This window comes from Pan troglodytes, chromosome 18, assembly GCF_028858775.2.
Source record: "Pan troglodytes isolate AG18354 chromosome 18, NHGRI_mPanTro3-v2.0_pri, whole genome shotgun sequence".
In the NCBI taxonomy this organism is placed as follows: Eukaryota; Metazoa; Chordata; class Mammalia; order Primates; family Hominidae; genus Pan; species Pan troglodytes.
In genome coordinates, this window is record NC_072416.2 from 61,147,651 (window position 1) to 61,161,504 (window position 13,854).

At 37.8% G+C, this 13,854-nt stretch overlaps 1 long non-coding RNA gene across 1 annotated transcript in view; it reads right to left on the reverse strand.

Annotated features, from left to right (window-relative positions):
- Window positions 1–7,041: 7,041 nt before the first annotated feature.
- The window catches only part of LOC134808817 (uncharacterized), a 469,178-nt gene continuing 462,365 nt past the window's right edge, over window positions 7,042–13,854 (reverse strand). The window contains exon 5 of the long non-coding RNA XR_010152627.1: window positions 7,042–7,128. This is a non-coding gene — a long non-coding RNA (uncharacterized LOC134808817). The remainder of the gene's footprint in view (window positions 7,129–13,854) is intronic.

Genomic DNA, 13,854 nt, shown 5'->3' on the forward strand with positions numbered 1-13,854 from the left:
ATTAGTTTTGAAAATATGATAGAGAAAAATAGTTAACACATGGAATTTTCTGACAGATAATCTATTAACTACAGAAATTTTTATTGATGCCCCTATAGCTATGGATGATGAACCATTTACCAAATCTAAAGTCTATGTGACTTCACAGGAGCAGATGGCAAACAGTGTCTTGGTTGAGATAATTTCTGCTTCCCTAACAAAATTTATTTTATTAAAAAAGATAATTATTTAGGATTCTGCTGTAGCATTTTAAGGTTTTAAACAAGATTAAGAAATATGCTTATTTTAGGCTGTGAATATGGCTTGCTATTTCAGGCACCCTGTATTATTTTAATTATATTTCAGCACCAAATATAAAATAATATAGTTTAGATAAGGAAAACCAAGGTGATTTTCAGAAATTAGCGTCTTGTCTCTTACTAGTTGCTAAGCAAGTTAGTTGGCCTGCCTGATGTTCTATTTATTTATTTTTACGTGCATAGGAATTAAAAATGTATATAATGATAATATTTTTTGATTTAAATATTTTTATTTTAAACTGATATTCCTAATTGTTTTTAATAGTTAATTTTGTATATTTAAAAAATTATTTGTGGTAACAAATGTAAAAAATACTTATTTTTTATACTTCAATACACTAAGTGAAAATATATTCAGATTCTGTGTACTTGGAATTCAATTACAGTTTGTTTTTTAATCATTTAAATCACTGAGTATGATTTGACATTACGGTAGAAATAGAAAATATAAAACTAGAGTTTAAAAACATTTTAAAAATAGAAAATAAAAAATAGATTCAAAAAAATCTTCAAAGTGATGGTCTGCTTATTTTTTTTTCTTTACTGTAGATTCTAGAGGTACATGTGCAGAAGAATATAATGAAAATGTTGCTATACATTTTTCTTCTATGTAGCAAAAATAACACAGTTTTGATATAAGTGGAAAGATAGGAGAATACAAATGGTTTCTGTGAGTGCATTTATGAAACGTACTTAAATGTGTGAAATAAGTTGTGTCTACAGTTCAGATCAATGGCTTAATGGGAGTTGTTGTTTCAATAGGTTCCTGCTAAGAATGGCCTCTTTTAGGAATTGATTTTTAACCTCCACTTATATAGGACTTGAGTGGTCAAATTAAGTGAGAAAGTTCATTCTTGGCATTTGTGGGAAGGTTAGTTATGACTGTTGGTAGGAATTCTTTCTATAGGGAGTGTGACTATGAGAAGAATAACGGGAGGCCAATGAGATTCCCTGTAGAGAATGACACATGGAGGAATCTGCCTTGATATTTCTTAGCAGGAAAAAAGGAATGAGATTAAGTGGTATTGCTGCATCTTTACTATGCCCTGCATACTGTGCTTCACACATTACAAGCACATATCATTTTATTTTTCAAACCACCCATGGTGTAATTAAACAATATTATACACATTATTAATAAACAGTTTGTAGGCACTGTTGTCCAGGCACTATTATCAGAAATAATGCATTCAATACTGACAATATCTCTATGTGATCATCTAATTTAGAGACGAAGAAAAGACGACACAGCATTAAGAAGCTTTACCAAAGAGATAGAGCTTATAAGTGTGGAACCAGAGTTTGAGCCCAAGAAATTTGCTTACAGAATATGTGCTCATCACCACAAGCTATAATGCCTCTTCTTTAGGCACTATTATAACCCTTTTAGATTAGTGGAACTAAAGTTTATAAAAGTTATGTAGTATGCCCAATGTCACACAACTCATAAGGAGGGAGAGTTAGAATTTGAACTCAAAACTGTCAGCCATTAAGCCTATTTCCTTTTCCCAACATAATTTTGCCTGGTGAATATTGAAAGAGAGTTTCAGTAGCAAGCATTATAAGGATGTGCTGAAGGAGAAAGTCATTTGGAAGTAATCTTCTGAATTTATTTATTTATTTATTTATTCATTCATTCACTTATTTATAAGTAAGGCTGTTATTATTTTATCTTACCATGTCCTGCTTTTCAAAGCTTATGACTCTTTGCAACCTCAGATACCATCTCTTGACTGCTAACTTATCATCCATATCCCATCAAGCCAAGTCTCCTCATCTCTGACACTTCCCACCATAGAAAGATCTGCCTTTCATTTTAAGACCCAGCTTTTTGTGTATGTCTTTGTAAACCCATCAGCTGTTATTTAAACCCCTCCCCTCTTACCTAAGACTTACTATTTACCTAAAACCATTATTTAACATGTTAACTAAACATTTATGTATTGACTTTTCCTATTTTTGTGCCATAGGTTCATGTCTTTTCTTCCTAATTTATTCAGCTATAAGTACAATTCTCACACTCTTTATCTACCTTAGAGTGAAAGATATTGAAAGTATGCTAGCTGGTAGAATAAGGGTTGACTTCGTTTTTAACATGGTTCTAGTGCTTGATCGTCACTCCCCTTTCTTGGAGATAATCAGTGTTGATGGTACTCAGAGACAGTCTCCCCATGTTCAGTCATCAGCATTCCTGGACAAAGGCATCTTGAAATCATTTTCAGAAGAAGGCTTATTTGCCTTGTAGGTGACTTTGTTGAAATATAATTGTTACGATCTGAATGTCTGCATTCTTTCCAAATTCCTATAGTGAAACCTAATCACCGATGCAATAGTATTGAGAAGTGACACTTTTAAGGAAGTAATTAGGTCACAAGGGTAGGCCAAGTGAATGGGATTAGTGGCCTTGTAAAAGAAGCTTGAGTGAGCTTGTTTGCCCCTTTAATAATACATGGACACATAGAAACTGCCACTATGAGGAACAAGCCCTCATCAACCCTGAATTTACTGACATCTTGACCTTGGACCTTCCAGCCTCCAAAAGTGTGGGCAATAAACTTCTGTTGTTTGTAAATTACTCAGTTTAAGATAATTTGCTACAGCAGTCCAAACTGACTAAGACAAGAATCATGGGGAAATCCGAACTTACGCACACACAAACACACATAATAGACATAGCCTAAAATAATTCATTTAAAAATACATAAAGAACTTGTATTTTTTATCATGAACCTAACCAGCTAAAAAGTATCTGCCTTCATTTTTTCAAAAATTTAAAAAAATTATGATAAATATCAAGGCATCAGGACCAGTTTATAGTCTGAAGTCAGCAGCATGTACCTTATATGACCTTTAACTTTTCCGTATAGTAAATTGTATATAGTTGATGAGTCATTGATCATGTTTACAGTAAGCTATATGTGTGATCGTTTTAGCAATGGTCAAAATTCAGCATGTTCACACACACACACCTACATATCAACCCATCCGCCCACTCTGACATGCACACATTTCACCTATTTTTTAGTTGAGGCTATCAGGAACAAAAATAGATGCTTCTCTATTCTCCAGATATTCATTTTGACCATTGATTTTCCCAAGATTACTCATGAGGATTGAGAACATGAAACCAAACACTCAGCTCCGTTAATTGAGCTTTCTTTGGTTCACATCAGTTCTTTCGACGTTTTTAGTAGGATTGCATTAATGGAATTTTATATAGTTGGAACTGTTCAATACTTTTCTACAAAGACAAGGTGTTTCTGCCTGAAAAGGTGATTACTCTAATTGTGCTATCTATTCTTCTGTAGAATAATGCCATTTTTCCATTTAGGTGGAGTTGACATGTGTCAGGAAGCATCAATCAGCTTCCATATAAACAATCCTAGAGAAAAATTAGTATAGTCAATGTAATACTTCAGAGACATCTGGAAACATACCCATTGTGGAAATTATGGCTTTCATAATATGTTGATATTATATTATTTGTAAGTGCAACGTGTGTGTGTGTGTGTGTGTGTGTGTGTAAAGACAGAGGAGATTTGCTGAGTGCAGGGGCTCACGCCTGTAATCCCAGCACTTTGGAAAGCTGAGGCAGGCGGATCAACTGAGGTCGGGACTTCGGGACTAGCCTGACCAACATGGAGAAACCCTGTCTCTACTAAAAAAAATACAAAATTAGCCAGGTGTGGTGGTGCATGACTGAAATCCCAACTACTTCGGAGGCTGAGGCAGGAGAATCGCTTGAAACCAGGGGGCGGAGGTTGTGGTGAGCCAAGACTGCGTCATTGCACTCCAGCCTGGGCAACAAGAGCAAAACTCCGTCTCAAAAAAAAAAAAAAAAGAAAAAAAGAAAAAGAAAGAGGAGATTAGAGGGCTAGTCAAGTCCTTAACTAATATGCACACTAGTAAAGAAATGATGAATAAAATTAATTATATGTTTCTTTGGACAGTCCTATTCTTGGCTCTCAAAGGTAAAGCACATTGGGGAAATGGAGTCAGTTTAATAAATAATGCCTTGGCTAGATCTTTCAGAAGAAACTCACAAAGGATGTTTCGGGAGAGAAAGACCAAAGCATGTAATTTCTATAACCACAGGAGATCTTTTCATTAGCCTCCTCTTTGGTTCTTAATAGTTTCCCAGATGCATCTGGGGACTGCTATAATGATTATCTCTGTACAATTGCTCTCTCTCTTTATTGATACATAGAACTTCAATCTGTTTGAGTGAAGAGAAAACATTCTATCTAATCTGCATTATGTTATCACAAAGTCATTGCTGAGATAATGTTATGTTAAAATAAAATTGTATTCCAACCCCTTTTTAAGTATTTAAGTTCAGACATTTCAAATGCTACTGAAACCCTACTAATTAACTCCAAGCAACTCTTGCTTACCTGTAAGGATCAGTAAATGCTTCGGAAGAGCCAGCTACTAGTGGCACTAATGAGGTATGAAATAGACTAATTTTATCGTGTTTCTTTGCCTATTTTTTCTACCACAGAGGAGCAGACATGCAGAAATTGTGTCTCTCAGATACACAAAAATTAGGTAATATTCTCTATAGTGTTTTTCCTTTTCAAATCTCTTGTAACAAAATACAACCAGAAGCAGAAGCACCACAACCACCATCGCTGTCACCGTCATCATCATCATCCTACACTTCTGGAGACTTGCCTCATCCAATGGTGTTTCTTTCCATTATGTTCTCTACATTGGTGTTGACTTGCATTTTTCTCCTAAAACACACCAAGAGTTTCTCTGTATTCTAAAGATGAAAGCCAAACTATCCCATGGCATGCAAAGCCCCAAACAGTCAGACTCTTCCACATTTTTCCAGCGATAGGTGCAGTTTGATCATTGTCTTATTCTGCTTCAGCCATACTTTTTTGTTTTTCCGATTGGTACACCTGTTCCATGCTCTCTTTCTCAGGGGGCCTTCTCACATACTGTTTTTGTCTTTCTGAAAAAAATCATAACTAAAGTTTTCACCTAAATAAATTATCTTAATTTTATTTAGACCTTATCTTACTTCTCACTTTCTCAGGGGATAGTCCAAGCTGTACCATTTTGTAAGGCCCCCACCATTTCACAGACCCTGGTCAGAGTGAAACATTCCACAGGGGTTCGGGCTGTGAGAAACATCTTTCCTAACAACCTGATCACAGCCACAGGAACACCCTTTTTTATTTTTATTTTTATTTGTTTTGAGACGGAGTTTCTCTCTTGTCACCCAGGCTGGAGTGCAATGGCGCGATCTCAGCTCATTGCAACCTCCACCTCCTGGGTTCAAGCAACTCTCCTGCCTCAGTCTCCCCAGTCTCTGGGATTACAGGTGCCTGCCACCATGCCCGGCTAATTTTTGTACTTTTAGTAAACATGAGATTTCACCATGTTGGCCAGGCTGGTCTCCAACTCCTGCCTCAGATGGTCCACCTGCCTCAGCCTTCCTAAGTGTTGGGATTACAGGTGTGGGCCACAGCACCCTGCCAGGAACATCCTTATCATACCCTGCTGGGTAAAGCCCCAGCTGAAGGAACATCCCGTCATATCCTGCTTGACACAGGTCCAAGGAACATCCTATCACATCCCACTGGAAAAAGGGCCAAACCACCTGATCATAGGAGCATCTTATCAATATCCTCCCGGGCAGCAAGCCATACCACCCAGACCCCTTCCACCCAGGCCTATAAATTACTCCAGCCTGTAAGCAGCAGTGGGCTCTGGCATTAAGCTGGTCCCCCACCTCTGCAGGTTTTTGCAATAAGCCTGTATTGCCATAGAGCCACCAACTGTCTCTCTCTCAGACATTTTTTAACCCTTGCTTTCCCCTCTAACATCAGGAATAGTTACCCTTCTTAATATTATTAATATTTGTTGCAGGTCAGCAAACTGAACACTCTTTTATTATTATTGGTTATAACTATTATTGGTTACAACTAGAATTAATTTTATATTTTACATATTATTCCCACTACTAGATTGTCACCTTATTATATGCTTTTATGTAATCATATCACTAAATAGCCATTATTTCATTAGAATTTTTATATATTACTTGATACTTTGATTAGTTTGTATCTCTATGTATAAACCCAAGAATACATGGGTAGTTATGCATGCAAAGTTCAGTATTTGGAATGTAATACACTCATAACAAATAATAAAATACTGTAGAGCATTATTGTGTGCCAGGAAATGGCTAAGGTGGTACAAGGTTTATTTAATCTCTGAAACAAACTAGTGGCTTTTTAGGTATCACTGCCTCATTTTACAGTTGGTTAATAAAACGACATGCCCAAAGTCCAGGAGTAAAGAATATAACCAAAATTCTTTTCCATGTCCACTATTCTAGGAAATATGCAAGTCATCACAATCTCTTCTCTGGCTTTCTCCAATTGACCCTTCCTGTCCAGTCTTCCACCCAACCAAATATTCTCCTCACGTTAATTCAGTCATATCACACTCTTTCTTAAAACTCTCCAAACCCATCTTTCTTACCTTAGATCCCCAAATCCTTAGAATTCTTTTTCAAATAATGTCAGAATAGTTTGTAGCAAACTATTCATCTTGCAGATACACACACACACACACAGACACAAACACACACACACACACTTCTTTTAAGACACTGGATAATGGAAAAAAGAAGGAAAAGATTGGAGGTTTGTCAAACTTTGAAAACAAGAAAATGCACTGTCTGATAATTCCACTTACATGATTCTTGCCTGAGTGTAGTCCAAATTGTTCTGGATGCCTTGAACTCAAGCAGAAAAATCACAGCATTCCTGGATTTCAGACTTAGAGATAAAGTTTGGAGTTGCCAGAGAAACTGGAAAATTAGTGTGAATAACTATATTATTAAATAATAATTTAACAATTAAACAATAACTTCATCTTTAAAAACTTTATTAAGTCTGAATCCACAGATGTGGGAGTCAAAACTATGAGGATAAATACCACTCAAATCCTTGCATAGCACTGAATTATGCCTGTGCTAGAGGGAAAAAGACAATAAAGCAGACAAAAGATTAGAAGAAATAAAGGCACTACATTTCTCAAATTTGGTAAAAAAGAACCCCACAAACTTAAAAATCAAAAGAGCACAGGAAACACTAAACAGGATAAATACAAGAAGAATATATTTAGACATATTATAGCCAAAATGATGAAAAGCAAGACAAAGATAAATTTTAGAAATAATATATTTTTAATGAATTAATAAATAGTGTAGGAACAATTGGACATCAGTGGACAAAATCTAAACTTTAAAACCTTACACATTATACATAAGTTAATCCAAAATAAATCATGAATTTATTTTCTATTTTATTTTTATTTATTTATATTTCGGCGACAGGGTCTCACTTTGCCACCCAGGCTGGAGTGTAGTGGCACAATCTCAGCTCACAGCAGCCTCTACCTGCTTGGCTCAAGCAATCCTCCCACCTCAGCCCCCAAGTAGCTGGGACCACAGGCATGCGCCACCACACCCAGCTAATTTTTTTGTATCTTTTGTAGAGACAGGGTTTTGCCGTGTTGCCCAGGCTGGTCTCAAACTCCTAGCTGGTCAAGCAATCTCCTGCCTCGGCCTCCCAAAGTCCTAGGATTATAAGCGTGAGCCTCTGCCCTTGGCCTGGATCTACAGCTCCCAGCGTGAGCGACGCAGAAGATGGGTGATTTCTGCATTTCCATCTGGGCTTTGAAGAGAGCAGTGGTTCTCCCAGCACGCAGCTGGAGATCTGAGAAGGGGCAGACTGCCTCCTCAAGTGGGTCCCTGACCCCTGACCCCTGAGCAGCCTAACTGGGAGGCACCCCCCAGTAGGGGCAGACTGACACCTCACACGGCCAGGTACTCCTCTGAGACAAAACTTCCAGATGAACGATCAGACAGCAGCATTCGCGGTTCACGAAAAAACACTGTTCTGCAGACACTGCTGCTGATACCCAGGCAAACGGGGTCTGGAGTGGACCTCTAGAAAACTCCAACAGACCTGCAGCTGAGGGTCCTGACTATTAGAAGGAAAACTAACAAACAGAAAGGACATCCGCACCAAAAACCCATCTGTACATCACCATCATCAAAGAGCAAAAGTAGATAAAACCACAAAGATGGGGAAAAAACAGGGCAGAAAAACTGGAAACTCTAAAAAGCAGAGCACCTCTCCTCCAAAGGAACGCAGTTCCTCTCCAGCAATGGAACAAAGCTGGATGGAGAATACTTTGACGAGTTGAGAGAAGGCTTCAGATGATCAAACTGCAAGCTACAGGAGGAAATTCAAACCAAAGGCAAAGAAGTTAAAAACTTGGAAAAAAATTTAGACGAACGTATAACTAGAATAACCAATACAGAGAAGTGCTTAAAGGAGCTGATGGAGCTGAAAGCCAAGGCTTGAGAACTACGTGAAGAATGCAGAAGCCTCAGGAGCCAATGCGATCAACTGGAAGAAAGGGTATAAGCAATGGAAGATGAAATGAATGAAATGAAGCGAGAAGGGAAGTTTAGAGAAAAAAGAATAAAAAGAAATGAACAAAGCCTCCAAGAAATATGGGACTATGTGAAAAGACCAAATCTACGTCTGATTGGTGTACCTGAAAGTGACGGGGAGAAGGGAACCAAGTTGGAAAACAATCTGCAGGATATTATCCAGGAGAACTTCCCCAATCTAGCAAGGCAGGCCAACATTCAGATTCAGGAAATACAGAGAACGCCACAGAGATACTCCTCGAGAAGAGCAACTCCAAGACACATAATTGTCAGATTCACCAAAGTTGAAATGAAGGAAAAAATGTTAAGGGCAGCCAGAGAGAAAGGTCGGGTTACCCACAAAGGGAAGCCCATCAGACTAACCGCGGATCTCTCGGCAGAAACTCTACAAGCCAGAAGAGAGTGGGGGCCAATATTCAACATTCTTAAAGAAAAGAATTTTCAACCCAGAATTTCATATCCAGCCAAACTAAGCTTCATAAGTGAAGGAGAAATAAAATACTTTACAGACAAGCAAATGCTGAGAGATTTTGTCACCACCAGGCCTGCCCTAAAAGAGCTCCTGAAGGAAGCACTAAACATGGAAAGGAACAACCGGTACCAGCTGCTGCAAAATCATGCCAAAATGTAAAGACCATTGAGACAAGGAAGAAACTGCATCAACTAACGAACAAAATAACCAGCTAACATCATAATGACAGGTTCAAATTCACATATAACAATATTAACTTTAAATGTAAATGGACTAAATGCTCCAATTAAAAGACACAGACTGGCAAATTGGATAAAGAGTCAAGACCCATCAGTGTGCTGTATTCAGGAAACCCATCTCACATGCAGAGACACACAGAGGCTCAAAATAAAAGGATGGAGGAAGATCTACCAAGCAAATGGAAAACAAAAAAAAGGCAGGGGTTGCAATCCTAGTCTCTGATAAAACAGACTTTAAACCAACAAAGATCAAAAGAGACAAAGAAGGCCATTACATAATGGTAAAGGGATCAATTCAACAAGAAGAGCTAACTATCCTAAATATATATGCACCCAATACAGGAGCACCCAGATTCATAAAGCAAGTCCTGAGTGACCTACAAAGAGACTTAGACTCCCACACGTTAATAATGGGAGACTTTAACACCCCACTGTCAACATTAGACAGATCAACGAGACAGAAAGTCAACAAGGATACCCAGGAATTGAACTCAGCTCTGCACCAGGCGGACCTAATAGACATCTACAGAACTCTCCACCCCAAATCAACAGAATATACATTTTTTTCAGCACCACACCACACCTATTCCAAAATTGACTACATACTTGGAAGTAAAGCTCTCCTCAGCAAATGTAAAAGAACAGAAATTATAACAAACTATCTCTCAGACCACAGTGCAATCAAACTAGAACTCAGGATTAAGAAACTCACTCAAAACTGCTCAACTACATGGAAACTGAACAACCTGCTCCTGAATGACTACTGGGTACATAACGAAATGAAGGCAGAAATAAAGATGTTCTTTGAAACCAACGAGAACAGAGATACAACATACCGGAATCTCTGGGACACATTCAAAACAGTATGTAGAGGGAAATTTATAGCACTAAATGCCCACAAGAGAAAGCAGGAAAGATCCAAAATTGACACCCTAACATCACAATTAAAAGAACTAGAAAAGCAAGAGCCAACACATTCAAAAGCTAGCAGAAGGCAAGAAATAACTAAAATCAGAGCAGAACTGAAGGAAATAGAGACACAAAAACCCTTCAAAAATTAATGAATCCAGGAGCTGGTTTTTTGAAAGGATCAACAAAATTGATAGACTGCTAGCAAGACTAATAAAGAAAAAAAGAGAGAAGAATCAAATAGACGCAATAAAAAATGATAAAGGTGATATCACCACCAATCCCACAGAAATACAAACTACCATCAGAGAATACTACAAACACCTCTATGCAAATAAACTAGAAAATCTAGAAGAAATGGATAAATTCCTGGACACATACACTCTCCCAAGACTAAAGCAGGAAGAAGTTGAATCTCTGAATAGACCAATAACAGGAGCTGAAATTGTGGCAATAATCAATAGCTTACCAACCAAAAAGAGTCCAGGACCAGATGGATTCACAGCTGAATTCTACCAGAGGTACAAGGAGGAACAGGTACCATTCCTTCTGAAACTATTCCAATCAACAGAAAAAGAGGGAATCCTCCCTAACTCATTTTATGAGGCCAGCATCATCCTGATACCAAAGCCGGGCAGAGACACAACCAAAAAAGAGAATTTTAGACCAATATCCTTGATGAAGATTGATGCAAAAATCCTCAATAAAATACTGGCAAACCAAATCCAGCAGCACATCAAAAAGCTTATCCAGCATGATCAAGTGGGCTTCATCCCTGGGATGCAAGGCTGGTTCAATATATGCAAATCAATAAATGTAATCAAACCAAAGACAAAATCCACATGATTATCTCAATAGATGCAGAAAAGGCCTTTGACAAAATTCAACAACTCTTCATGCTAAAAACTCTCAATAAATTAGGTATTGATGGGACGTATTTCAAAATAAGAGCTATCTATGACAAACCCACAGCCAATATCATACTGAATGGGCAAAAACTGGAAGCATTCCCTTTGAAAACTGGCACAAGACAGGGATGCCCTCTCTCACCACTCCTATTCAACATAGTGTTTTTAAGTTCTGGGCAAGGCAATTAGGCAGGAGAAGGAAATAAAGGGTATTCAATTAGGAAAAGAGGAAGTCAAATTGTCCCTGTCTGCAGATGACATGATTGTATATCTAGAAAACCCCATTGTCTCAGCCCAAAATCTCCTTAAGCTGATAAGCAACTTCAGCAAAGTCTCAGGATACAAAATCAATGTACAAAAATCACAAGCATTCTTATACACCAATAACAGACAAACAGAGAGCCAAATCATGAGTGAACTCCCATTCACAATTGCTTCAAAGAGAATAAAATACCTAGGAATCCACCTTACAAAGGACATGAAGGACCTCTTCAAGGAGAACTACAAACCACTGCTCAATGAAATTAAAGAGGATACAAACAAATGGAAGAACGTTCCATGCTCATGGATAGGAACAATCAATATCGTGAAAATGGCCATACTGCCCAAGGTAATTTACAGATTCAATGCCATCCCCATCAAGCTACCAATGACTTTCTTCACAGAATTGGAAAAACTACTTTAAAGTTCATATGGAAACAAAAAAGAGCCCACATCGCCAAGTCAATCCTAAACCAAAAGAACAAAGCTGGAGGCATCACGCTACCTGACTTCAAACTATACTACAAGGCTACAGTAACCAAAACAGCATGGTACTGGTACCAAAACAGAGATATACATCAATGGAACAGAACAGAGCCCTCAGAAATAACGCCGCATATCTACAACTATCTGATCTTTGACAAACCTGAGAAAAACAAGCAATGGGGAAAGGATTCCCTATTTAATAAATGGTGCTGGGAAAACTGGCTACCCATATGTAGAAAGCTGAAACTGGATCCCTTCCTTACACCTTATACAAAAATCAATTCAAGATGGATTAAAGACTTAAACATTAGACCTAAAAACATAAAAACCCTAGAAGAAAACCTAGGCATTACCATTCAGGACATAAGCACAGGCAAGGACTTCATGTTTAAAACACCAAAAGCAGTGGCAACAGAAGCCAAAATTGACAAACGGGATCTAATTAAACTAAAGAGCTTCTGCACAGCAAAATAAACTACCATCAGAGTGAACAGGCAACCTACAAAATGGGAGAAAATTTTCGCCACCTACTCATCTGACAAAGGGCTAATATCCAGAATCTACAATGAACTCAAACAAATTTACAAGAAAAAAACAAACAACCCCATCAAAAAGTGGGTGAAGGACATGAACAGACACTTCTCAAAAGAAGACATTTATGCAGCCAAAAAACACATGAAAAAATGCTCACCATCACTGGCCATCAGAGAAATGCAAATCAAAACCACAATGAGATATTATCTTACACCAGTTAGAATGGCAATCATTAAAAAGTCAGGAAACAACAGGTGCTGGAGAGGATGTGGAGAAATAGGAACACTTTTACACTGTTGGTGGGACTGTAAACCAGTTCAACCATTGTGGAAGTCAGTGTGGCGATTCCTCAGGGATCTATAACTAGAAATACCATTTGACCCAGCCATCCTATTACTGGGTATATACCCAAAGGACTATAAATCATGCTGCTATAAAGACACATGCACACGTATGTTTATTGCGGCTCTATTCACAATAGCAAAGACTTGGAACCAACCCACATGTCCAAAAATGATAGGCTGGATTAAGAAAATGTGGCACATATACACCATGGTATACTATGCAGCCATAAAAAATGATGAGTTCATGTCCTTTATAGGGACATGGATGAAATTGGAAATCATCATTCTCAGTAAACTATCGCAAGAACAGAAAACCAAACACCGCATATTCTCACTCATAGGTGGGAATTGAACAATGGGAACACATGGACACAGGAAGGGGAACATCACACTCTGGGGACTGTTGTGGGGAGGGGGGAGGGATAGCATTGGGAGATATACCTAATGCTAGATGACAAGTTGGTGGGTGCACCGCACCAGCATGTCACATGTACACATATGTAACTAACCTGCACATTGTGCACATGTACCCTAAAACTTAAAGTATAATAATAATAATAATAAAAGGCTCTTACATTTGATATGAAGTAAAATATTTTTTAAAAGTTATAAAAGATACATATTGCAATCTCCAGAACTACTATAAAAATAACTAAACGAAGCACAATTAAAGAGCCAATAGAGGAATTGAAAGAAAAAAAAAAACATGAGAAACACACAAATAAACCAAATATGATATGTAATCCATTTAAGTAGAGATGTTTAAATTGGATAAGAAAGAAATCAAGCCTCAGCTATGAAATAAGATGCCATCCAGATGATATGCATTTTATATATAAGCTTGAGAGCAGCAACATGGAAGGAGCTGGAGGCTATTATCCTAAGCAAATTAATGCAGGAACAGAAAACCAACTACT